This window comes from Oncorhynchus mykiss, chromosome 19, assembly GCF_057628025.1.
Source record: "Oncorhynchus mykiss isolate SJ-2025 chromosome 19, ASM5762802v1, whole genome shotgun sequence".
NCBI lineage: Eukaryota > Metazoa > Chordata > Actinopteri > Salmoniformes > Salmonidae > Oncorhynchus > Oncorhynchus mykiss.
Genome location: NC_143040.1, coordinates 35093310 through 35121306, shown reverse-complemented (window position 1 = coordinate 35121306; position 27997 = coordinate 35093310). Strand labels below are relative to the sequence as shown.

The 27997-nt window shown below is 45.0% G+C and overlaps 1 protein-coding gene across 4 annotated transcripts in view; it reads left to right on the top strand.

The window, feature by feature from the left end:
- The first annotated feature begins 1248 nt into the window (after positions 1 to 1248).
- foxn3 (forkhead box N3) overlaps positions 1249 to 27997 on the top strand; it is a 113067-nt gene continuing 86318 nt past the window's right edge. For 2 of the 4 annotated variants that reach the window (XM_090210817.1, XM_036954499.2), the window contains exon 1: positions 1439 to 1666. The gene's annotated coding sequence lies outside the window, so the exon portion shown is untranslated. Of the gene's footprint in view, positions 1667 to 27997 lie in introns of all 4 variants that reach the window. The other 2 variants (XM_090210819.1, XM_036954501.2) reach the window with 2 other exon arrangements.

The following is a 27997-nucleotide window of genomic DNA, read 5'->3' as shown; positions in this document are numbered from 1 at the left end:
GCCATTACCTCCCTAGTTCACCCTCCCCTCCTCCTACACACATATATGCCGGCACACACACACACACACACACACACACACACACACACACACACACACACACACACACACACACACACACACACACACACACACACACACACACACACACACACAAACACACACACACACACACACACACACACACACACAAACACACACACACACCAAGTCTTCCCATCTATTCCCTGAAAGCTGAAAGGATGTTTTATTCCCTTTTGCGTGAGTGTTTGTGTCCTCTGTGTGTGTGTGTGTGTGTGTGTGTGTGTGTGTGTGTGTATGTGTGTGTGTATGTTTGTGTGTGTGTGTGTGTGTGTGTGTGTGTGTGTGTGTGTGTGTGTGTGTGTGTGTGTGTGTGTGTGTGTGTGTGTGTGTGTGTGTGTGTGTGTGTGTGTGTGTGTGACTCCAGGCGATGCACTGCCTGTGTGTTGTAGCTATAAAGCTTGCTCCACTTCATCACATTATATGGGTCATTGTTCTATTGGTTCTCTCTTTGTTACATCTCCTAACAGACAGTAATGTTGTCTTTTGGATGAAGTGACATTGATGTATCTCTCTCTCTGTCCTCTCTCTCCTCTCTCTCTCTCGCTCTCCTCTCTCTCTCTCTCTCTCGCTCTCTCTCTCTCTCTCTCTCTCTCTCTCTCTCTCTCTCTCCTCTCACTCTCTCTCTCTCCTCTCTCTCTCTCCTCTCTCTCTCTCTTTCTCTCCTCCCTCTCTCTCCTCTCTCTCCCCTCTCTCCGCTTGCACTCAGCCCACATTCATTGCTACAAATGAAGTTGTAATTGATAATCACCAGGTATTATTTGTTAAATCGAGATCAACAAGTTCTACCCTGAAGTCAGTAAACCAAAAACCCGTACCTGGAAATATGATCCATACTGTATTGAAGGTAGTCTCAGCAAGATGACATTGCCACGAGCAATACCACAGATATTGAGATGAGCATAATGCAAGACTTTGCTTTCAGACAGTCACATGGGCATTGACGCATGAACACACACACAAACACATTTTGTGATTTTTTTCCTTATTCTAAAATCCTGCACACGTTGAGTCATTATTCTTGTGCTCTTAAGGATTTTCCCTGTAAGGCGTGTCTCTTTCTCTGTCTGGAAACATTACATTTTAATTATGGCTGTCAGATCACTAACTGCTTTTCTAATTGGTGGAGAAAAAATGACCTAGAGACTTAAGCTCACTTTGTTCTGTGTGACGTTGACTAGTGTGTGTGTGTGTGTGTGTGCGTGCGTGCGTGCGTGCGTGTGTGCGCGCACGCGCTTGCGTGCGTGCAAGCCACCTCGCAAGGCGACAAGGAACAATGACATTCTTTCAGTCAACCCAGGAGACACTAGGACCCAGAGAGTTACTGGCTCCTGAGTCCGACTGCCTCCTCTGTTCCAGCACAGAGAGAGAGAGACCGAGAGAGGAAGAGAGAGAGAGAGAGAAGCTAGAGGAAGAGAAGTGAGTGTGGTCATCTCAGTGGTCTCTGCTGTGGTCTCTGCTGTAACACTGAATCTGAACGGAATGGAGGGATTAAACGGAGGGATCTAAAGCTTTTGGAGGAAGCAGAAGAACGAGTGACAAAAGAAGGAGTATTTCAGGATCGGGAGAGCAGCAGGATTGAAAGGTTTCTATACACTTTATCTAATCTGTCTTGTTCTTGTCAGGAGTCGTGTGTGTGTGTGTGAACAGGTCACGCTCCTCTCCCTGTGAGGGGTTGTGTGTGGTAGCTAGCAGTTCACACACACTGTGCGACACTGTGTGAAGTGTGTCTATGGGTCTTTTCCTCTTCTGAATCTTCCATTCGGTCTCCCTCCTCTTTTTACTGCTGTCACCCACCTCTATTCTCTCTCTCTCCTTCACCCGTTCGCAATCTCTCATTCTCCTTTCTCTCTCCCTCTTTCTCACCCTCTCTCTCTCCCCCTTTCTCCCCCTCTCTCTCTGTTGCTTTCCCTCGCTCACGTTCATTGTAGCTGGGGAGTGTTGTTAAAAGTGTGTTCAAGGTCAGTGTTTGACTCGCACTGTAGAACAATTTTCCTCGTAGTAAACTACTGGCTCAACTAAACTATACAGCCTGCCAGTGACAGACCAGACTAGAGACAAACTTACACTGAGAGAGGAGAGATGGGGAGAGAGAGAGTGAACGGAGGAGAGAGCGAGAGAGAGAGAGAGAATGGAGAGAGAGAGAGAGAGAGAGAGAGAGAGAGAGAGAGAGAGAGAGAGAGAGAGAGAGAGAGAGAGAGAGAGAGAGAGAGAGAGAGAGAGAGAGAGAGAGAGAGAGAGAGAGAGAGAGAGAGAGAGAGAGAGAGAGAGAGAGAGAGAATGAGTGAGAGTTGGGTGAAAGGAAAATACGCAGCGATTTTGACTCTAACAATCTTTCAACTGAGACCAGGGGAAGGGTGATAAAAGAGAACGAGAGAAATGGAGCGAGTGACAACCAGGAAGAGAGAGAGAGAAGAGGAGAGAGAGACGAGAGGAGCTAAAACGCAGCAGCCAGAGCCATGTGAATCCAGCATAGCAGCCAACAAGCCATTGATAGCCTCTCTGTCTTTATGAATGCAGCTCTCAGTGGTTAACACACATCTATACGGAGCATACCAAACATTAGGAACACCTTCCTAATGTTGAGTTGCAACCCCCATTTGCTCTTAGAACAGCCTCAATTCTTTGGGGCATAGACTATACAAGGTGTCGAAAGCATTCCACAGCGATGCTGACCCATCTTGACTCCAATGCTTCCCACAGTTGCGTCAAGTTGGCTTGATGTCCTTTGGGTTGTGGACCATTCTTGATATACACGGAACTGTTGAGCGTGAAAAACCCAGCAGCATTGCAGTTCTTGACACAAACCGGTGCGATTGGCACCTACCACCATACCCCGTTCAAAGGCACTTAAATATTTTGCCTTACCCATTCACCCTCTGAATGGCACACATACACAATTCATGTCGGCAGGTAGCCTAGTGGTTAGAACGTTGGGCCAGTAACCGAAAGTTCGCTGGATTTGAATCCCTGAGCTGACAAGGTAAGAATCTGTCATTCTTCCCCTGAACAAGGCAGTTAACCCACTGTTCCCCAGCAGGCAGCCATTGTAAATAAGGATTTGTTCTTAACTGACTTCCCTAGTTAAGTACAGGTAACATTTAAAACAATGTCTCAAGGCTTAAAAATCATTATTTTAACCTGTCTCCTATCCTTCATCGACACTGATTGAAGTGTATTTAACAAGTGACATCAAAAAGAGATCGTAGCTTTCACCTGGATTCACCCGGTCAGTGTATGTCATGGAAAGAGCAGGTGTTCCTTATGTTTTGTATACTCAGTGTAAGCTCGGCTATCTTTGAACACATTGAGACAAGGCTAACTTTCTGTCTGTTTATTTGGGCTTGTTAGTACTGGTACACACCACTTACCGTGCTCAACTATACAATAGAGAGATCTACAGAGCCTTCGGAAAAGTATTCAGACCCCTTGACTTTTTCCACATTTTGTTACGTTACAGCCTTATTCTAAAATTGATTATAAAAAAAAGAAATCCTCAGCAACCTCAACACACAATACCCAATAATGACAAAGCGAAAACAGGTTTTTGGAAATGTATTTAAAACAAAAAGCAGAAATACCCTAATTACATAAGTATTCAGACCCTTTGCTATGAGACTCGGAATTGAGCTCAGGTGCATTCTGTTTCTGTTGATCATCCTGGAGTTGTTTCTAAAACTTGATTGGAGTCCATCTGTGGTAAATTCAATTGATTGAACATGATTGTCTATATAAGCCCCCACAGTTGACAGTGCATGTCAGAGCAAAAACCAAGCCATGAGGTTGACGGAATTGTCCATAGAGCTTAGAGACAGGATTGTGTCGAGGCACAGATCTGGGGAAGAGTACCAAAACATTTCTGCAGCATTGAACGTTCCCAAGAACACAGTGGCCTCCATCATTCTTAAATGGAAGAAGTTTGAACCACCAAGACTCTTCCTAGAGCTGGCAGCCACGACAAACTGAGCAATTGGGGGAGAAGGGCCTTGGTCAGGGAGGTGACCAAGAATCCGACGGTCAGTCTGACAGAGCTCCAGAGTTCCTCCGTGGAGACCTTCCAGAAGGACAACCATTTCTGCAGAACTCCACCAATTAGACCTTTATGGTAGAGTGGCCAGACAGAAGCCACAACAAACTATTGACTAAAGGGTCTGAATAGTTATATAAATGTGATATTTTCATTTTTTTATATACATTTGCAAAAATGTCGTTTTTTTTAAAAACGTTTTTGCTTTGCCATTATGGGGTATTGTGTTTAGACTGATTACGGAAAAAATACAATTGAATACATTTTTAGATTAAGGCTGTAACATAACAAAATAGAAAAAGTCAAGGGGTCTGAATATTTTCCAAATGCGCTGTAGATGCTGTCGGTCAATGCAATTTAGATGTCCATGTGACTGGGATTCCCAACCCAGCCAGTTCATATAGTATTTGATCTATTCTGATATTTCATGTGGTGTAAGTGGAGGCATTCTTGATCTAGCAGATTCTCTCCCTAGTAACTACAGAGACAGGAATAGCCTTGCTCTGTACACTGCTTCTGTGAGTGTGTGAGCATGTATGTATGTATGTATGTATGTATGTACAGTGCCTTGCGAAAGTATTCGGCCCCCTTGAACTTTGCGACCTTTTGCCACATTTCAGGCTTCAAACATAAAGATATAAAACTGTATTTTTTTTGTGAAGAATCAACAACAAGTGGGACACAATCATTAAGTGGAACGATATTTCAAACTTTTTTAACAAATCAAAAACTGAAAAATTGGGCGTGCAAAATTATTCAGCCCCCTTAAGTTAATACTTTGTGGCGCCACCTTTTGCTGCGATTACAGCTGTAAGTCTCTATCAGTTTTGCACATCGAGAGACTGAAATTTTTTCCCATTCCTCCTTGCAAAACAGCTCGAGCGCAGTGAGGTTGGATGGAGAGCATTTGTGAACAGCAGTTTTCAGTTCTTTCCACAGATTCTCGATTGGATTCAGGTCTGGACTTTGACTTGGCCATTCTAACACCTGGATATGTTTATTTTTGAACCATTCCATTGTAGATTTTGCTTTGTTTTGGATCATTGTCTTGTTGGAAGACAAATCTCCGTCCCAGTCTCAGGTCTTTTGCAGACTCCATCAGGTTTTCTTCCAGAATGGTCCTGTATTTGGCTCCATCCATCTTCCCATCAATTTTAACCATCTTCCCTGTCCCTGCTGAAGAAAAGCAGGCCCAAATCATGATGCTGCCACCACCATGTTTGACAGTGGGGATGGTGTGTTCAGAGTGATGAGCTGTGTTGCTTTTACGCCAAACATAACGTTTTGCATTGTTGCCAAAAAGTTCAATTTTGGTTTCATCTGACCAGAGCATCTTCTTCCACATGTTTGGTGTGTCTCCCAGGTGGCTTGTGGCAAACTTTAAACAACACTTTTTATGGATATCTTTAAGAAATGGCTTTCTTCTTGCCACTCTTCCATAAAGGTCAGATGTGCAATATATGACTGATTGTTGTCCTATGGACATAGTCTCCCACCTCAGCTGTAGATCTCTGCAGTTCATCCAGAGTGATCATGGGCCTCTTGGCTGCATCTCTGATCAGTCTTCTCCTTGTATGAGCTGAAAGTTTAGAGGGACGGCCAGGTCTTGGTAGATTTGCAGTGGTCTGATACTCCTTCCATTTCAATATTATCGCTTGCACAGTGCTCCTTGGGATGTTTAAAGCTTGGGAAATCTTTTTGTATCCAAATCCGGCTTTAAACTTCTTCACAACAGTATCTCGGACCTGCCTGGTGTGTTCCTTGTTCTTCATGATGCTCTCTGCGCTTTTAACGGACCTCTGAGACTATCACAGTGCAGGTGCATTTATTCGGAGACTTGATTACACACAGGTGGATTGTATTTATCATCATTAGTCATTTAGGTCAACATTGGATCATTCAGAGATCCTCACTGAACTTCTGGAGAGAGTTTGCTGCACTGAAAGTAAAGGGGCTGAATAATTTTGCACGCCCAATTTTTCAGTTTTTGATTTGTTAAAAAAGTTTGAAATATCCAATAAATGTCGTTCCACTTCATGATTGTGTCCCACTTGTTGTTGATTCTTCACAAAAAAAATACAGTTTTATATCTTTATGTTTGAAGCCTGAAATGTGGCAAAAGGTCGCAAAGTTCAAGGGGGCCGAATACTTTCGCAAGGCAGTGTACTTCCAAAGTTGTGGCAAAATGGCTTAAGGACAACAATGTCAAGGTATTGGAGTGGCCAACACAAAGCCCTGATCTCAATCCTATAGAAAATTAGTGGGAAGAACTGAAAAAGAGTGTGCGAGCATGGAGGTCTGCAAACCTGACTCAGTTACACCAGCTCTGTCAGGAGGAATGGGACAAAATTCACCCAACTTATTGTGGGAAGCTTGTGGAAGGCTACCCGATACGTTTGACCCAAGTTAAACAATTTAAATGCAATGCTACCAAATGCTAATTGAGTGTATGTAAACTTCTGACCCACTGGGAATGTGATGAAAGAAATAAAAGTTGAAATAAATCATTCTCTCTACTATTATTCTGACATTTCACATTCTTCAAATAAAGTGGGGATCCTAACTGACCGAAGACAGGGAATTTTTCATGGATTAAATGTCAGAAATTGTGAAAAATTGAGTTTAAATGTATTTGGCTAAGGTGTATTTAAACTTCCAACTTCAACTGTATGTGACCAGAGGCTCGGTTTGATTTACATTTTTAAAAAATATCGCTTTAGTACCATTTTCGCAAGTGTGTGGTAAGCTTTCACAACTCTTAGTACAAAACTGGTCAGAACTGGTCACACATGTAACGCAGCCAGTCTTTCTTTCAGAACCTGTCATTGTGCCGTCATTTATGGGCGGCAGCATAGCCTAGTGGTTAGCGCGTTGGACTAGTAACTGAAAGGTTGCAAGTTCGAATCCCCGAGCTGACAAGGTACAAATCTGTCGTTCTATCACTGAACAAGGCAGTTAACCCACTGTCATTGAAAATAAGAATTTGTTCTTAACTGACTTGCCTGGTAAAAAAATACAATTTAGATTGAAAACATCTCTCAAGTTATTTGTAAAATGTAATGAGAACATCGTTTTAATCACCACAACAATTAAGATAGATCTTGTCAATTTTGTCGTTTAACAACCAGTTAATCCAATAGCAAACAATGCAAGATACACGTTTCAAATCACCCTTAGAAGTAATATGCTACAGTACTACATTACACAGTTCACATTAGGCAATATACTTACTTACATTACCCAACAAAATTGACAAAATCTATCATTTCTATAATATATATCAAATGTGTAAGCAAAGGTGTGATTAATGAAGACATCCTCTACAATCATTCATGCAACAAACAAAATGTGTACTGTCTGTAATCAAATGTAAGAAATTAAATGAAACAAATTGAAATGAGCTCATTAATTTGCGTCAAGCCTGTCTTGAGCATTTTGCCATAAATTCTCATCCATATCACTGTGAATGTCCTCATTGTTCATGCGCCGCGGGAAAAACCTTTAGGCATGGCGAATCCAAGCTTGACATTGATGTCGTCACATGCCTCATCCATGGCCAGAAGGAGGGTGGCACGTCACAGGATCGTGAACGTACACATTCCACCTCCATGCTGAAAAAAGGAGTGTATAAGAGCAGGTATAGGGTCACGAATCAGGGATGGCCCCAAAACCATGCCTGAACCACCTCTGCATGGTTGAACTTGACTTTGTCCCACACAATGACATAGGTGACCCCTTCACCTTGACAGGCCTGCTCAATTTCATTGAGAACCACAATGAGGTGTTCAGAGTTGTAGGATCCAAGTAATGGCTTACGTCCTACCACACCATCTTCAGAGATAGCTGCGCACACGGAGATATTTGCCCCACGTTGTCCAGGCACTTGGACGGTCGATGAGTTTCCACCCACAGAGCCTAGTTTTGGCCAGGTTGCAGCCCACTTCATCGACAAAGATATACCTGTGATGGTTCACAGCAACATCAAGCACTATCACCCTCAAAAAATATATATTTTGGTTAGTTATTTTTACAGTATAGTTACAATATGATATTGTGAAGTAACATGTGCATTAATAGTAACAGTAATACAGTATATAGTGCTGTACCTGAACATACTTGGCCCGTAGTTGTTTCACCTAGTCGGTGTTTTCTCTCAAAAGGCAACAGGTAAATATGTTTCATAGATATCTGGTGCCTCTTCAAAAGGGTGGCGATTGTCGGAAGGCTGATGGATGCCAAACTGGCAAATGTGTCATCGTTCTCCTCAATGGTCTGCTTTTTTCAGACAGCCGTATGTCATTCCTGGCCCTCACGCTTTCCACCAATGCCCACTCCTGCTGAGGATAGAACAGAGCATACTTCCAATAGATCATACTGGAACAATACTGTAACATTTTGTGAATTGACATGCATTACAATATGTCATTTACTGTAAATGTAATGGTAAAGCACAGTGCACACCCTGCAGACGTACCGTCGAGACTTCATTAGACACAACAGTACCCTGCTGTCTGCCCCCCCCCCCCACTGATGCCCACCTCTCTGATGGGCCCCTTGTCCGCGAGCTCTTTGATTTCTTCCTCTCCCTTGCTGTCTATCCTGCACCATGTCAAAAGAAGTTGCAAGTGTTCACACACCCCCTTTTATATGGTCACCAATTGTGGTTACCACTATCTGAAATCAATTAGCAATAACCAGTAGTCATGATGTATGGTTATCATTTATCATACACGTAGTTTAGATATTTATACTTTACCAACACATTTTATTTCTGTAGTTCTCAAAATCCATATATAGTAGACCAACCAGTTGAAATGCTATAGGTTTGCCAAACTGTTAAGGGATTAACCATTAAGCCCAGTTGGATTAAGTGATGGCCAAACGTATTTAAACAGATGAGAAGAGAATCACATGAAAAGTATTGTGAGCAATGCATTGTGTAAGGCAATTACAGGCAATTGAAGGTATTTCTAGAAAAAGTTACTGTGTGATTTTGTGTTGTACTTAGTCAATTAAAAATGTGCTAAAAGTTTTGAAAAAACAGCCCTTTTTGAAGATCTGTTTTGAGTTGTGAAATTTTACCACATACTTGTGAAAATAGTTCCAAAGCGATACAACAACAGTAATATTTGCATTATGACTAAGCGTTGGTGTGCTGAAGGACACACACACACATTGGTCCCCCTCCATAAGAACGTTCCCTTTGTAGCGAGACAAAGCTTCCTCACTCAGGAATTCTGCTGTTCGTCAAGTCGGAGCAGCAGGCAGTGGTAGTGTTGGGTGTGCTGACTGAGAGGAACTGTGTGTGCCTGTGCACTGTACACTGTACACTGTACACTTGTGTGTGTGTTTGCCAGTCTGTCTGCTGTTCTTGCTTGTAAAAGGGATCTCAGAAGCTGAGCACTGTTTTCCATCACAGTTCCCATCAAATTTAGAGAATCCAAATGCTGCCCAGGAAAATGTGAGCACTGAGTCTAGGGTTTGGAAAACCAGTATTCGACAATCACAATCATTATCCAGGGATGTGTCTGGGACAGTTTGGAATTGTTAGCCATCCAGGAAAACAAAATGTGCAGGTACAAAATGTGAGGGATCCAAAGGGTTGTGCTGTTACAGCAACAAATGGAATTCAAACCACAACCATAAACGTAACTCATACTCTAACTGTAGCCAAACCCTAATGCTACAGTAGAACAAGACCCAAAAGCTCATGCACTTGATGGTCATAGTTCTGATGCTATCGCCACTCCTGTCCTTTCTAGCGTGGCCATTAAGTGGCTACCTGACTGTGTAGCAAAGCACAGTGCTAACTAGATAGTGTATGACTGTCTCTCCCTCTCTCTTTCTCTCTCTCTCTCTCTCTCTCTCTCTCCCTCTCTCTTTCTCTCTCTCTCTCAGGAGTCTGGGTTGTATCCCAAAGGGCACTCTATTCCCTATATAGTGCACTACATTTGTCCAGAGCCCAATGGGCACCAAAAGCAGTGCACCTAGGTGTCTTTTGGAGACTCAGGCGTAGCCAGCATACTCCGTAGAGTGGTACTCCTCTATGTGTCCCGGTGAGGCTTTATATCTCTGCTCTCTCAATACACTGCTTTACTAAAAGACTTCTCAACACCCTCTTTTACTTCCCTCCCTCTGTTTATCTTGTTCCCCTCACTTTCACTTTTTTTTCCTATTTTCTTTCATCATGTCGATCTCTAACCTCTCTTCTCTTTCTCCTGCCCCTCTCTCTATTTCTTTTCTCCTGCTCCCCCTTCTCTCTCTCTCTCTCTCTCTCTCTCTATCTCTCTATCTGTGTCCATGGCCCCTTGTGGGGATTGAGCTCCGCCTATATAGGACACACTAACTCCACACCTGAAATCTCTGGCTCCTGATTGGATGCTGCCTCCCGAGCAAACAGGAAGTTCAGGGTTTCTACTAAATACCCAGAGGCTCGGTTACCATAGAGACAAAGATAAGTGGGAGAGTGAACAGTGCTCTCTTTATTTCTGCTTTATGAAGGTCATCTCAGGTTCTCTCTTCTCTCCCATATCTCCTTTATGTTTCTCTTTTGTGTTTCACTGAACCACCTCCGTCCGTCACACATTCTCTAGTCTAGTGCGTGCCTCTGTGTATGAACGTCCTGGACGCCCAAACCAGTATTTCATTTCAGAATGGATAAAAATGTGGTTACAGTTAAAGTTAGGGTAAGGGTTAGGTCATGGTTAAGGGGTTTGGTTAGGGTTAAGGTAAGGGTTAGGTCATGGTTAAGGGGTTTGGTTAGGGTTAAGGTAAGGGTTAGGTCATGGTTAAGGGGTTTGGTTGGGGTTGGGGTTAGGGTTAAGGTAAGGGTTAGGTCATGGTTAAGGGATTTGGTTGGGATTAGGGTTAAGGTAAGGGTTAGGTCATGGTTAAGGGGTTTGGTTGGGGTTAGGGTTAAGGTAAGGGTTAGGTCATGGTTAAGAGGTTTGGTTGGGGTTAGTGTTAAGGTAAGAGTTAGGTCATGGTTAAGGGGTTTGGTTGGGATTAGGGTTAGGGTTAAGGTAAGAGTTAGGTCATGGTTAAGGGGTTTGTTTGGGTTTAGGGTTAAGGTAAGGGTTAGGTCATGGTTAAGGGGTTTGGTTGGAGTTGGGGTTAGGGTTAGGTCCTGGTTAAGGGGTTTGGTTAGGGTTAAGGTAAGGGTTACATCATGGTTAAGGGGTTTGGTTGGGGTTGGGGTTAAGGTAAGGGTTAGGTCATGGTTAAGGGGTTTGGTTGGGATTAGGGTTAAGGTAAGAGTTAGGTCATGGTTAAGGGGTTTGGTTGGGATTAGGGTTAGGGTTAAGGTAAGAGTTAGGTCATGGTTAAGGGGTTTGGTTGGGTTTGGGTTTAGGGTTAAGGTAAGGGTTAGGTCATGGTTAAGGGGTTTGGTTGGAGTTGGGGTTAGGGTTAGGTCATGGTTAAGGGGTTTGGGTGGGGTTAGGGTTAGGTCATGGTTAAGGGGTTTGGTTAGGGTTAAGGTAAGGGTTACATCATGGTTAAGGGGTTTGGTTGGGGTTAAGGTAAGGGTTAGGTCATGGTTAAGGGGATTGCTTGGGGTTAAGGTAAGGGTTAGGTCATGGTTAAGGGGTTTGGTTGAGGTTAGGGTTAGGGTTAAGGTAAGGGTTAGGTCATGGTTAAGGGGTTTGGTTGTGGTTGGGGTTGGGGTTAAGGTAAGGGTTAGGTCATGGTTAAGGGGTTTGATTGGGGTTAGGGTTAAGGTAAGGGTTAGGTCATGGTTAAGGGGTTTGGTTGGGGTTAGGGTAAGGGTTAGGTTTTGGCTAGTCGGTTTAAGCGTGTGTCCTTATAGTCTCTCCCGGTGACCCTGTCCCTGTTTGGTTGGTTCACTGACCATGTTCTACTCAGCTCTCCTCCAAAGTCACTGTGTGTGTGTGTGTGTGTGTGTGTGTGTGTGTGTGTGTGTGTGTGTGTGTGTGTGTGTGTGTGCGTGTGTGCGTGTGTGTGTGTGCGTGTGTGCGTGCGTGAGTGCGTGTGTGTGTGTGTGTGTTTACTTACGTGGGAATGAATGACATGAATCAATGAATGACATTTCATTTTTGAGTCAATTCGTCAGTTGGCAACCCATCCCTTATGGGATTAATTGACAGATAAACAAACGTAACAACAGTTCACGGTGATAATTCAGTGATAATTCTTCCGGTGTTCTGTGCAGTGCACGCCGCATAGAGGTTTTTCAAACAGTAATAATAACCTTAGAGCAATAAAAAATAATACAAATAAATAAACACAGAAGAATGTGTGTGTTCAGTCTATTTCTACGCTGTGATGTCAGGATGTTGTGCGTGTGTGTGTTTTGTGTGTCTAAAACAGTGATACGGCTGGCGGGTCGTTAATTGATTTCATGAGTATTGTGTCCCACAGGCTCTCAAACTGCCTCTCCATTCAATAACGTTTCAAGGTCTCTTTCTCCCTCTCTCTTGCTTCCTCTCTCTTTTTCTCAGTCTTTCTCTCTTTCTAACTACTGGAGTTGGGCAGCATTATCATTGTTACTGCAGTGCTTCCTGTTGACGTTGTGTTAACGGGGGAAGGCTTCTCGGCAGGAAACCTGTCAGGCACTGTTATATGTGCGTGTATGTGTGTGGCACATCTCTTAGTTAGTCAAAGATAGGTAGGAATGGAGACAAGCCGTATCTCTCTTTTCCTCTAACTCTCTCTCTCCTTCTTCCTCTCTATCTTCCCTTTCCCTCTTTCTCTTAACTTCAAGAAATCTCTCCAGTGTTGATGTGGCAATTTTCCCTCTCAGTTGACACACTGTTGTTGCTATGCAGTTTTGTGAGAACAGTTCAGATCTGTCTTCTCTAGAAGTTCTAGTGTCTCTTCCCTGGATGTCATGCCATACTCTCAGACATACTTCTACATTCCCTTCATACTAATACCACACTAGCTCGCTAGCTGAAAAGGGGCCATTATGGCTCTGATATGGTTGTCAGTTGCATCCTGCTCCACTGGGAGAGAATGGGAGGAAATGCAACTGCATGCTCAGAGCCACAACACGAGGACCACAGCCTACTGACGCAGCATTTGTTTTTTAACCACCTGGCTGTGGTTTGATTTGTTGACTAATTTGACTAGTCCATTCGTTGTTTTTTGTAAAACACACAGATTTAATCAATATGAATAAGAATCCTCTTTGTCTGATGATCTTAACCATTCTAAAAACAGCCAATAGCTTGTGAACATACCTTGTCGCCACACCCCCTTATGAATAGGAAATAAGGAAAGGAATCTGAGTGTGTGTGTGTGTGTGTGTGCGTGCGTGCGTGCATGTGTGGGTGTGTGTGGGCGTGCGTGCCTGAGTGAGTGTGTGTATGCAGGCCCACGCTGGGAGGTTCAACCCATCAATGAAAACTCTTCAGACCATTCACTGCTCTCCTCCTCCGTCCCTCCCTGAGTGTGTGTTCATTCACAGTTGCTCCCCGGAGGGACACCACCCTGATTGTCTACGGAAGCTGGTAGGCAGACCCTATTATTGACACACTTAAATGGAGATGCATACACACACACACACACACACACACACACACACACATACACACTCCTTACCTCCGTCTCATCTGAAGGACTCTGGAGGATCAAGTCAATTCCATCCCCAGTGCAGAGAGCATTGCAGAGCAGGCAGCCTATCATCAGTGTCATATTTCACCGGTAGTGCTTTCATTTGGGCTCTGTCACCTAGGAGACAGCTCCACCGAGGAGTGGATAAACAACTCTATTTTACCGCCTGCTCCTCCTCTATCTCACCCAACGCTGAGGGAAGCCGTGAGGGAGGGACTGAGTTAGGGTATATATGATCTCTTCCTGACTGATAAGAAGAATGGCCACATACATGCACGCAGGCACGCACACACACACACACACACGCACACGCACACGCACGCGCACGCACACACACACACACACACACACACGCACACGCACACACACACACACACACACACACACACACACACACACACACACACACACACACACACACACACACACACACACACACACACACACCTAACACGGCATCCATCACCATACCCACTCATGCCACTACATCCTCCCTCCCATTTCTAACCGTTCCCATCGCTCATTCCCTCCTGTTCCTAACCATTCCCATCTCCTCCATACATTCCCGGTGAGACACTCCAGTCTTAACATATCCCATTGTTTCATATCCGGGATGGGAGGTGCATTGATTCAGCGCTCCAGGAGGTGGTTTGGAAGACTAGTGTTTTATCCTGCCGTGCACTAGCTTCCCATCAGGCAGCGTTATTTATTCAGAAAGGAGAATATCTTGCTGTTGGCGTTGTCAAAGTAGCTCTCCCTTCTTTCCTTTTCATGTGCAAATCACCCTGCAACGATACGGTACAGACGCATTCACAGCATTCATGACATACAGAATAGAACACACACCCAGACACTACAAAGCCCTGTGTCTCTGTGTCTTCAACATTCCTTTACAACATGTGGTTACACTGCCCTCCTCTCCTTCAACTGCTTTCTGTTTGAGACAGTAAAGCTGATACTACACTCCCACACTCCTTTTTGTCTCCTCTCATCCCCTCTCCTCTCCCCTCCATTTTCCTGACCTCTCCTCTCCTCTCCCCTCCCCTCATCCCCTCCCCTCTCCTCTCCCCTCCACTTTCCTGACCTCTCCTTTCCTTTCCTCTCCCCTCCTCCACTTTCCTGACCTCTCCTTTCCTTTCCTTTCCTCTCCCCTTTCCTTTCCTCTCCTCTCTTCCACTTTCCTCTCCTGTCCTCCACTTTCCTGACCTCTCCTTTCCTCTCCTTTCCTCTCCTCTCCTCCCCTTTCCTGACCTCTCCTTTCCTCTCCTCCCCTTTCCTGACCTCTCCTTTCCTCTCCCCTCCTCTCCTTTCCTCTCCTCTCCTCCCCTTTCCTGACCTCTCCTTTCCTCTTCTCCACTTTCCTGACCTCTCCTTTCCTCTCCTCTCCTCCCCTTTCCTGACCTCTCCTCTCCTCCACTTTCCTGACCTCTCCTCTCCTTTCCTCCCCTCCACTTTCCTGACCTCTCCTTTCCTCTCCTCTCCTCTCCTCCCCTTTCCTGACCTCTCCTTTCCTCTCCTCTCCTCCACTTTCTTGACCTCTCCTCTCCTTTCCTCTCCTCTCCTTTCCTGACCTCTCCTTTCCTCTCCTCCACTTTCCTGACCTCTCCTCTCCTTTCCTCTCCTCCTGTAATACCTTTTTCATGTCACAGTGGAGTGTTCACTGCTCCTCTTGACCTGCTCTCAGCTCAATGAGCTCCATCTGGAGAGGAGGGCTGGAGGTTAGGAGGCATTCTTCAAACAGACATAAGCCCAGTCTCCATTTTCCTGACCTCTCCTCTCCCCTCATCCCCTCCCCTCTCCCCTTTCCTGACCTCTCCTTTCATCTCCCCTCCTCCACTTCCTGACCTTTCCTTTCCTTTCCTCTCCTCCACTTTCCTGACCTCTCCTTTCCTCTCCTCTCCTCCCCGTTCCTGACCTCTCCTTTCCTCTCCTCTCCTCCACTTTCCTGACCTCTCCTTTCCTCTCCTCTCCACCCCTTTCCTGACCTCTCCTTTCCTCTCCTCCACTTTCCTGACCTCTCCTTTCCTCTCCTCTCCTCCCCTTTCCTGACCTCTCCTCTCCTTTCCTCTCCTCCCCTTTCCTGACCTCTCCTTTCCTCTCCTCCACTTTCCTGACCTCTCCTCTCCTTTCCTCTCCTCTCCTCCCATTTCCTGACCTCTCCTTTCCTTTCCTCTCCTCCACTTTCCTTACCTCTCCTTTCCTCCTCTCACTGTTGCCGCCTGCTACCGACCCCCCTCAGCTCCCAGCTGTGCCCTGGACACCATTTGTGAATTGATCGCCCCCCCATCTAGCTTCAGAGTTTGTTCTGTTAGGTGACCTAAACTGGGATATGCTTAACACCTCGGCAGTCCTACAATCTAAGATAGATGCCCTCAATCTCACACAAATCATCAAGGAACCCACCAGGTACAACCTTAAATCTTTAAACAAGGGCACCCTCATTGACGTCATCCTGACCAACTGGCCCTCCAAATACACCTCTGCTGTCTTCAACCAGGATCTCAGCGATCACTGCCTCATTGCCTGTATCCGCTACGGAGCCGCGGTCAAACAACCACCCCTCATCACTATCAAACGCTCCCTAAAACACTTCTGTGAGCAGGCCTTTCTAATCGACCTGGCCCGGGTATCCTGGAAGGACATTGACCTCATCCCGTCAGTTGAGGATGCCTGGTCATTCTTCCTCACCATTTTAGATAAGCATGCTCTGTTCAAAAAATGCAGAACTAAGAACAGATACAGCCCTTGGTTCACTCCAGACCTGACTGCCCTCGACCAGCACAAAATTATCCTGTGGCGGACTGCAATAGCATCGAATAGTCCCCGCGATATGCAACTGTTCAGGGAAGTCAGGAACCAATACACGCAGTCAGTCAGGAAAGCTAAGGCCAGCTTCTTCAGGCAGAAGTTTGCATCCTGTAGCTCCAACTCCAAAAAGTTCTGGGACACTGTGAAGTCCATGGAGAACAAGAGCACCTCCTCCCAGCTGCTCACTGCACTGAGGCTAAGTAACACGGTCACCACCGATAAATCCATGATTATCGAAAACTTCAACAAGCATTTCTCAACAGCTGGCCATGCCTTCCGCCTGGCTACTCCAACCTCAGCCAACAGCTCCGCCCCCCCCGCAGCTACTCGCCCAAGCCTCTCCAGGTTCTCCTTTACCCAAATCCAGATAGCAGATGTTCTGAAAGAGCTGCAAAACCTGGACCCGTACAAATCAGCTGGGCTTGACAATCTCTATTTCTGAAACTATCCGCCGCCATTGTCGCAACCCCTATTACCAGCCTGTTCAACCTCTCTTTCATATCGTCTGAGATCCCCAAGGATTGGAAAGCTGCCGCAGTCATCCCCTCTTCAAAGGGGGAGACACCCTGGACCCAAACTGTTACAGACCTATATCCATCCTGCCCTGCCTATCTAAGGTCTTCGAAAGCCAAGTCAACAAACAGGTCACTGACCATCTCGAATCCCACCGTACCTTCTCCGCTGTGCAATCTGGTTTCCGAGCCGGTCACGGGTGCACCTCAGCCATGTTCAAGGTACTAAACGATATCATAACCGCCATCGATAAAAGACAGTACTGTGCAGCCGTCTTCATCGACCTTGCCAAGGCTTTCGACTCTGTCAATCACCATATTCTTATCGGCAGACTCAGTAGCCTCGGTTTTTCGGATGACTGCCTTGCCTGGTTCACCAATTGCTTTGCAGACAGAGTTCAGTGTGTCAAATCGGAGGGCATGCTGTCCGGTCCTCTGGCAGTCTCTATGGGGGTACCACAGGGTTCAATCCTCGGGCCGACTCTTTTCTCTGTATATATCAATGATGTTGCTCTTGCTGCGGGCGATTCCCTGATCCACCTCTACGCAGACGACACCATTCTATATACTTCCGGCCCGTCCTTGGACACTGTGCTATCTAACCTCCAAACGAGCTTCAATGCCATACAACACTCCTTCCGTGGCCTCCAACTGCTCTTAAACGCTAGTAAAACCAAATGCATGCTTTTCAACCGTTCGCTGCCTGCACCCGCACGCCTCACCAGCATCACCACCCTGGATGGTTCCGACCTTGAATATGTGGACATCTATAAGTACCTAGGTGTCTGGCTAGACTGCAAACTCTCCTTCCAGACTCATATCAAACATCTCCAATCGAAAATCAAATCAAGAATCGGCTTTCTATTCCGCAACAAAGCCTCCTTCACTCACGCCGCCAAACTTACCCTAGTAAAACTGACTATCCTACCGATCCTCGACTACGGCGATGTCATCTACAAAATTGCTTCCAACACTCTACTCAGCAAACTGGATGCAGTTTATCACAGTGCCATCTGTTTTGTCACTAAAGCACCTTATACCACCCACCACTGCAACTTGTATGCTCTAGTCGGCTGGCCCTCGCTACATATTCGTCGCCAGACCCACTGGCTCCAGGTCATCTACAAGTCCATGCTAGGTAAAGCTCCGCCTTATCTCAGTTCACTGGTCACGATGGCAACACCCATCCGTAGCACGCGCTCCAGCAGGTGTATCTCACTGATCATCCCTAAAGCCAACACCTCATTCGGCCGCCTTTCGTTACAGTTCTCTGCTGCCGGTGACTGGAACGACTTATCTCCCTCACCAACTTCAAACATCTGCTATCTGAGCAGTTAACCGATCGCTGCAGCTGTACATAGTCTATCGGTAAATAGCCCACCCATTTTTACCTACCTCATCCCCATACTGTTTTTATTTATTTACTTTTCTGCTCTTTTGCACACCAATATCTCTACCTGTACATGACCATCTGATAATTTATCACTCCAATGTTATTAACCTTATTAACCTGCAAAATTGTAATTATTCGCCTACCTCCTCATGCCTTTTGCACACAATGTATATAGACTCCCCTTTTTTTTCTTTCTTTTTTTTTCTACTGTGTTATTGACGTGTTAATTGTTTACTCCATGTGTAACTTTGTGTTGTCTGTTCACACTGCTATGCTTTATCTTGGCCAGGTCGCAGTTGCAAATGAGAACTTGTTCTCAACTAGCCTACCTGGTTAAATAAAGGTGAAATAAAAAAAAATAAAAAAACCTCTCCTTTCCTCTCCTCCCCTTTCCTGACCTCTCCTCTCCTCCCCTTTCCTGACCTCTCCTTTCCTCTCCTCTCCTCCACTTTCCTGACCTCTCCTATCCTTTCCTCTGATCTCTTCTCCTTTCCTGACCTCTCCTTTCCTCTCCTCTCCTCCACTTTCCTGACCTCTCCTCTCCTTTTCTCTCCTCCTGTAATACCTTTTTCATGTCACAGTGGAGTGTTCACTGCTCCTCTTGACCTGCTCTCAGCTCAATGAGCTCCATCTGGAGAGGAGGGCTGGAGGTTAGGAGGCATTCTTCAAACAGACATGAGCCCAGTCTTGAGCACCCTTGATGGGCTAATCAGATGTCGGAGAGGGCCCTAGGAGTGTTTCTAGACATAAAAGAACCTGCCCAGCTCAGTACAGTATAGTGCAGTGACCTTGGCCCTGTTCAAATAGCTTCCTTTCTTCCTTCCTTCCTTGCCTCTTTCCCTCCTCAGTGATTTTTTTTCAGAACTATTAGGACAGGGCCCAAAGCTATTTTGATCGGAAGGCGATACAGTAGGCTGGCCTTGTTCAGAGTATTGTGTCATTGAAGGACTAGACTGAATCCTAGTCTCATTGAGGGCTATTCTTCACTGTGGCTGAGTGGCCATTGTGCATAGCTACCGCCTTTCTTCCTTCCGTAGGTAATCGAGAGGCTATCCTGTCACGATGATTATACTATTCAGATGATCTGAGTGAGTCTGCAGAGACTGAGATGATGGGTGGGAGGGACTGAAGAGGAACTAAAGGGTCTAGAGTGGTGACATGGCTTCCTTGTCAATCCTCTCTACTTATAATAACATGGGATATGTACACAGCGCTTTTCAAGGACCCAAGGTCGCTGTTCAATTGCAGAAACGGCAAGACAAGAAATAAAAAAAATAAAAACAGAAAATCACCAGAATAAACAGGAGGAGTATGGAGTAGGGTTCAAGGAAGGGAAAGGGTATGATATGTCAGTGGATGAGTGAGCGAGCAGGTGTTGTGCGCGCGTGTGTGTGTGAAGATCTTTAGGTGGGGCTGAAAGAAGGTGATGGACTCACGGATGACTGAAGGGAGGGAGTCCCAGAGCCTCGGCGCAACCCTGGAGAAGCTCTGGAGCTTGGACCTGGGCTGACGAGGTGGCCTGCTGTGGTAGAACAGAGGTAGTGTGTGGGTTGGTAGGGGACAAGACGGTCTGAGAGGTAGGGGTGGACAAGGTGGTGAAGAGTTTTTTTAATGCTAGGAGGAGGATTTTGTGGTCAAGTTTGTGCACCCGTGTGTGTGTGTGTGCGTCTGCTCGGATTTCTCTCCTCATCTCTTTTATTCCCACTATCTCTCTTTCTCTCTCTCTCTCTCTCTACACCCCTGTCTATCCCTCTATGCCTCTACTGTCTACCTCTGGGCCTGTACTGTCCACTGCTTCGTATTGCTCTGACTAGGCTGTCCTGTAGCTGGCGTGCTGAGGCTAATGTGATTTGAAATGTAATCATGTTTGCGAGGGAGCTGATTAGTGACTGAATGTTTTCGCAGGCTGCCGGTGACCCACACTGTCTGCCGGTCGTTGGCTGATGGATAAATTGTCATCTGACACAAAGATTAACCGCTGATAGGTGCTCTGTGATTTACAGTGGCTGTAACTGGATGCAGAGAGAGAGAGCTCTTCACTCATTACACACCGCTTCATATAGGGTTAATTCATAGAAATAGAATGGGATTGCACCGTCAGTGACACACTGTCCAAATCAAATCAAACTGTGTCACATGCGCCGAATACAACAAATGTTATAAAACACACAAAGCGTTGAAAAAAACCGAAGGAACGTCAGCAAATTAAGATTTGAGGGAAGGAATCTGTCATCCCTAAATGTTTTGTAATACGCTTTATTCCAGAACACCTTTCCAAGATGTCCGTTATAGAGTCTGTGGTTTCCATTCTATACCGATGAATGAAAAAAGAAGAAGCTATCTAGTATCTCTATGTGTGATGGGAGGCCTGTAAAGAATCCTGGCAGATCACCAGGCCAAGGTTACAGCTGAGGGGTAATGTAGAGTGAAGTCCCCTGAACATGGCTTAGTGCTGGCCCAGCAGTAATGTTGAACACACACACACACACACACACACACACACACACTTGTATGCACACACACATACACACACTAACTAACGATCAGGTGGAGGGATCTGCAGTTTTCCAGAGCGTGCGTATGACATTAACCTCTGTGGTGATTGGCTGTGTCAGCGAGAGGAGAGAAAGAGAGAGAGGAAGAGGGACAGGGAGAGAAAAGAAGAGAGAGAAAGAGAGAGAGAGAGAGAGAGGGGAGAGAGTTTTATTTGTCTATGTACAGGATACGCATGGTATACATCGTCTAAGGGAGTGCTTACTTAGATGCTTGCTTATTTTAGAGAGAGACAGGGTGCCTTGATAACTCAATACTGCTCTGATGCTGAAATTATCTCGCCTGCTGACTCTAAAAACCTCTTTTCTCCCCATCTTCTCTCTCCATCCCTCCCACCGTCCCACTCTCTCCTCAAGCTCTCCCTAACTCCCTGGACACCGACACAGAAATACAAACAAGATGCCTGTTCTGCAAGTTTATTTTTGTCCATTCTAAAATATTGTTGATGTTGCTGCTGAGTAATTCCAAGAGAGTGCTTCTCCTGGGGCCTGTGTCATTGCTTTTTGATTAGGTATTGAATGAATGCGCTTTCTAGTTTTCTACACAGAAGGAATATTATATGAAATGTGTTTGATGTGTGTGTGGGTGGGTATGTGTGTGTGTGTTTGCACTGTGTGTGTAGATACTGTAATTGCAGGTAGTTAGAGACCTGAGACAGCCAACAGCTGTCAGTCCTCACGGCTCTTCCTGTCTCGTCTCCAATCCTTGTTTATCCGGCACTAGGCGACAGCAGATGTGTGTGTGTGTTTGTGTGTGTCTGGGCAGAGGTGTCGGCGTCGAGTACACACACCTGTCCTCTTCTCCTCTTATCCCTCCTCTCTTACTCTGATTCACCAATCAGAGGATATGATGCACTGTAATTAAAGCCACAATGTATAATCAATGCTGGGCTAACTCCTGGACTGTCACATCATTACACCATACGCATCATCACCTGGCGCCCTCCTCAAAATCAGCATCATCAACATGTGCCTCTGCCAACCCTCACACTCCAATCAAGATGTGCCACTAATCCCTATTCAGATATTGTTCCCCTGTCCTCGAGTGAACAGCGGGTGGTGAGAGCTGTGTGTGTACACACACACACAATCTCTCTCTCTCTCGCTCTCTCTCTCGCTCTACAGTGGGTCCCAGTGGACCCTTTACTTCAAACACACCCAGAGCGTCAAAGACAAAGCAGCTCACTCAGTATCACTGACTGGCTGTGCTCAAATGAAACACACAACCATGAATAAACAGACTGAATGGAAGGATCTTTCTCATCCTCTGGAAGTTATAGGGCTGCTGGGTATTTAAGTAGCCTAGTGGTTAAGAACGTTGGGCCAGTATCCCCGAGCTGACGAAGTAAAAAATCTGCCGATGTGCCCTTGAGCAAGGCACTTAACCCTAATTCCTCCTGTTAGTCGATCTGGATAAGAGTGCCTGCTAATAGATTAAAATGTAAGTCCTTTGCTGTAAGTTTTGTGGTTGTGAATTGCCTATATCAGTGTCTTGCAGGTTGGCTGAATAGACTACAGTAGGCTAGAAATGGTGTTTTGTACAACGTCCTGTTTTGAATCTTGTGTTAGGGAGCAGTGTCTTAGGGTTACAGTCAGTGTCTTGGGGTTATAAATTGACTGTATGAGTAGACTACCGTAGATTAGGCTTTTGAATGGAGTGTTGTGTTAAAAGGACAGTGTCTCCAGTATGTTCCTATTCATTAGTGTGTGTCTCTGGGATCTGTGTGTCCATGGATCCTCTCTAACCATGTTTACGTCCCCAGCCGACACTCTGCTACACAGCCTTATTCAATTTACCTTCCTCAGGGCACGCAGCAAGCCCTGTTTGTGTGTGAGTGAGTGTGTGAGTAAGTGTGTGAGTGTGTTGTGAGGGCGTGTGTGTGTGCTTATGTGCAACAACATGTTTGATCACAAATCGTTTTTTTCTGTGTGTGTATGTGTGTGTGTGGGGGGGGGGGGGGCTGTTATGCAACAAGGTGTTTTTCCATCATGTTGCCATTGTAGAGCACTGACTAAATTACTTGCTGTATTTCGAATGGTACTGTAATTCCATCCCGCAGAATACAGTAATGTACTGTTTATGAAGCTCCAAAAACCTTTTGACCACTAGTGGGTTCCTGGTATTGTTATTTCTGACTCATTAACATATTTTGAGGTATTTTGAGGCTGTATTTGTCGCACCCGTTAGGTGTGAATGTTGTACCAATTTAACTGGGCCTGGTTTCCCAAAATGCATCTTAAGGCTAAGCTCATCGTTAGAACTTTTGTAGGCGCATCGTTAAATCTCTGAACTGTTTCCCAAAACCATCATTACTAAAGTTGTCCTTGTAGAACAGATAAGTGTATCGTTAGATACTTTTTTGCCCCTCCGCTTCACTTTAAACACAGAAGATCTCTGCTTAACACAGAATCAACATGTTTATCTCGCTCTCTGTGACCGACGATAACTTCAGAATTAAGTTGGCTACAAATACAAAGTTGCCAATGTCTTTGCAATTGTTATAAACCGAGGATAAAAGTATGCTTCAAATGAAAACTGAGAAGACTGTAGATAAATAGTCCTAAGGTATAGGCTACATGCCTATATATTTCAATCATATTAAAATAATTTCATGTTTATTCAATTGACTTCTATTTAGCCAATTGTAGGCTACTGTCTGTCATTTTTGCCTCAACATTTTCCATGATGTGCACAATGATGTGGCAAATCTTGATTGAGAGCATTTTTATAGGGTAATTATAGTTTAATGCTTATAAGCATTAGAATAAGCCTGCCTCAATATTTGCGGCCGTAGGTGATATCTCTCAGGAAGTTGATCCGTCATCAGTATTATGGAATAATTCTAATGTTAAGGTAATATTTGAATGGGGAAAGCTGATCTGAGAGCAACGCTGCGTTTCTTTTGATCCTATCAGTATCGACACCTGCTTCAATAGTGCACTTGGCGAACGTTCTTTCGGCTTGGTGTTTTAGGAAAAGCATGCTACATCTCCGGTTGTCGTAGGAACGATGCATCGTTAAAACACTCGTAAGCCTAAGTTCCATCGCTATTGGGAAATTGGGCCCTGGTATGTGGTAGTAGTGCCCCATCAATTTAAAATGTATAGAGGACAGATTGGAGTGGCAGCAAGTCTTAAACCTTTATTGGTTGAGCATTTTGCCATGTACTTTTGGTCTGTTTGGCCTTGTTGTCACTGCCAGTTTGGAAGTCTTTGCTAAGGCCTCGAGAAGTGCAAGTGATCTAAAACAACAAATACTCATTGATGTGCTGTAATGTGTAAACACATTACCTTCCAACCAACCCACTTGCACCAATCCCATGTAATTACAGTTAAATACTGTGAAATAAAAACCACATCTCCCCTCAATGAATTGAATGAATCATCCATTCATTCATTACAATTACAGTATTTACGTTTTAAAAATAAATTCTACATTATTATACTGTGTTTTATTAGACAGTACTTGCTTTGATACTGTATTTAGATTACAGTAGTTGTACCGCAATATACAGTAACTTAATTACCACTAGCTGCCTGTAAGTTACTGATAAACTTACGGCAACCCTTTTACAGTGTAGCTCTGTCTATGAATTTGAAAGTGGTTGCCTTTCTCAAGCCCCATCCCTCAGCATTTTATCAAAACAGTGGTGGGGTGTAGCTTTGTTATTGTTTGAACTGCTGATTGCCCCTTTAACTAAATCCTCTCATGCCTGGATAGTTCTCACTATTAGCGTAGCGAAAGCTGGGCACTGGCATTTACGCATGGATGACGAGTGTGTGGAAATGTGAGTGATTGTGCTTTGGTGAGAGAGAGCGAGAGTGTGTGTGTGTGTGTGTGTGTGTGTGTGCATATGTATGAGCAAGAAAGTGTGTGAGTCTGTATGAGCATGTGTGTGTGTGTGGGTGAGCATGTGTGTGTCTGCATCAGCATGTGTTTCTGTGTGTGTGTGTGTGTGTGTGTGTGTGTGTGTGTGTGTGTCTATCCATGTGTGTATATCTGTACGCACATGTGTGCATGTTGTTTGTGTGCACACATGCGTGTCTGTGTCTGTATGAGGTTGTAACCGTAAAGACCGGCAGCCTTTCCCATCTCATCGTGGTCAGTGACCTTCTGTTAAATGTTACAGCTGCTCCAAGTGTGCCCAAGTCCAATCCATGTTTCCATCCCATAACAACTACATCACTGTCCCCGTACCGCTATCATTCATGTCCCTCTCCTCCCCATTGTGAGACAACACGTTCTGTCACAAATTACAACTATTACACTTACTGTAATATAACTAAGGTGTATATATATGGTAAATACGGTAATGCAAACAGTACAATACTGTAAAATTGACTTTATTAAACTTTTTTTTATGCCACCGTAATCAGAATGAATTAATTAATGAATGGCTGGATGAATGAATGAATTTAATTGAGGAGAGGGGTTTATATTTCACAGTATCTTACTGTAATTACAATGGATTGGTGCAAGTAGGTTGGCTGATAGGTAACGTGTTGACACATAACAGCATATTCATTCATATTTGGTGTTTTATATCACTTAACAAAGGCTTCCAAACTGGCATCAACCAGGGCGAAACAGACCAAGAGGACATGGCAAGATGCTCAAACATTTAAACATTTCTGCCAATCCAATCTGTCCCCTATACAATTTAAATTGATGGGGCACTGTAAACACATAGGAGTTAAATTGGTACAGCATTTCCCTCTTAACGGGTGCAACAAATATAGCTTCTTACAAGGTAAGCCTCAAAATATGTTAATGCACCAGAAACAACAATATAACTAGTGGTCAAAAGGATTTCTGACCAGAGCAATTATTTCCCTGCCCACAACATTGCACCATAATATACAGTATATTGCCGTAAAACATTTTTGAGTATTTCAATGTCGATAATACCCATAATTACTTAAAGTTGGCCGTTACAGTGTTTGTAGTGCACTACTTTTGCCCAGGGCCTGGTCAAAAGTATTGTACAATAAAGTGAAAAGCGTATAACTAGAGTGGGCTGGAAGTAAAGCGAAAGAACAAGTACATGTTCACCTTTGATCTTACGGAAGTTGGGAGGAAAGGGGGAGGGAGAGAGAGAGAAAGAGAGGAAGGGATTCAAAACAGCTAATATACTAGCAGCGTAAAGGAAGTGTGAAGTCTCTACCATTCAAGACTACTAATACAACACACACATCACCACACTCACATACACAGACACGCACAGGCAAAGGAGAGAAGGGAGAGAGAGAATGCGTAAAAAAGAGCGCGATGAGTGCATTTATCCAGACAACTGTGGTTAAATGATATAGTTAATGCATTGGCTGTGGCATACAGACAGCGATCTGACGATGTGTGTGTGTGTGTGTATGTGTGCGATGAAGACGAATGCCTGCGGTCCCGTGGGGTTCATGGGTGATGGAATTAACACGGCTTGTCACTCGCTGCCCAGCCGCCTCCCGTTGCCCTGGCAACAGACACCTTGGTGTTCCAGAGTAACCATGGTGACACAGTTGCAGAGAGAGGAAGAGAGAGAGGGAGAGGGAACGAGAGGGAAAGAAAGAGAGAGGGACAGCTGAAGAGAGATTCAGAGACAGAGAAAGAGAGAAAGGAAGACAGAGAAAGAGAGGGGGGGAGAGATACAGAGACACCAAGAGAGAGGAATAGGCTGCCTGTTGTTCTTATAGGCACTGAGAGAGAGAGAGAGAGAGAGAGAGAGAGAGAGAGAGAGAGAGAGAGGATTTAAATACTGAATCACAAGCAGCAACACAACACAGATCATTTAATGATCCCTGTTTGGGAGGGGTGTGCTAGCTGGTTGATGCTAACCCTGTTGGTCAACTCCTGTAAACTTTTCAACAACATTACGCTGCAGGCGTGATTTTATTAGAGAGAGGGAGAGGAGGAAAAAGGAGAGCCAGAGAGAGAGAGAGAGAGAGGGAGAGAAAAGCGAGAGAACTAAGGAAAGGCAAAGAGAGCGAGACATGGAAAAAGAGTGAAAGCGAAAGATAAATTCCGTGTTGAAAGCAATATTGTTGATGAATGAGAAAGATGCATGAGCCTCCAGGCGAGATGTTTCTGAACAGTTAGAGACAGTAGTGGGAGGGTCCAACTGGGCAGTTTGTTTAACAACCACTTAACTCCCTCACTGGAGCTGGGATCCATGTTATGAGGCACATGCTATCTATCTATATGTGAGTGTGTGCTTGCCTGTCCACATGCAAGCACAGGCAGATCGCTCAAGAGAAATTGGACGTCTATCCATGTCCTGAGGATGTCGGGACCGTACGTACATATCCCAACCAGAAGCCACGAATTACAGGCAACATCCGTACTAAACTCAAGGCTAGAGCTGCCGCTTTCAAGGAGCGGGACACTAATCCAGATGCTTATATGAAATCATTCTATGCACTCAGACGAACCACCAGACAGGCAAAGCGGCAATACAAGACCAAGAGTGAATCCTACACACCAGCTCTGATGCTCGTTGGATGTGGCAGGGCTTGCAAACTGTAACAGATTACAAAGAGAAAGCCAGATGCGAGCAGTCCAATGATATGAGCCTACCAGATAAGCTAAATAACCTTCTATGCTCGCTTCGAGGCTAGCAACACTGAACCATGCATGAGAACACCAGCTGTTCCGGACGACTGTGTGATCATGCTTTCCGTAGCCGATGTGAGTAAGGTACTTACTGCTTTGACCATGTTAATTTGTTGGTGATGCGAACACCAAGGAACTTGAAGCTCTCAACCTGTTTCACTGTAGCCCCGTCGATGAGAATGGGGGCTTGCTCAGTCCTCCTTTTCCTGTAGTCCACAATCATCTCATTTGTCTTGATCCATTGAGGGAAAGGTTGTTGTCCTTGCACCATACGTTCAGGTCTCTGAACTCATCCTTATAGGCTGTCTCCTTCGTTGTCGGCCTACCACTGTTATGTCATCGATAAACTTAATTATGGTGTTGGAGTCGTGCCTGGCCGTGCAGTCATGAGTGAGGTACCAGGTTAATATTCACAAGGCCGCAGGGCCAGACTGATGAGACAGCCTACAG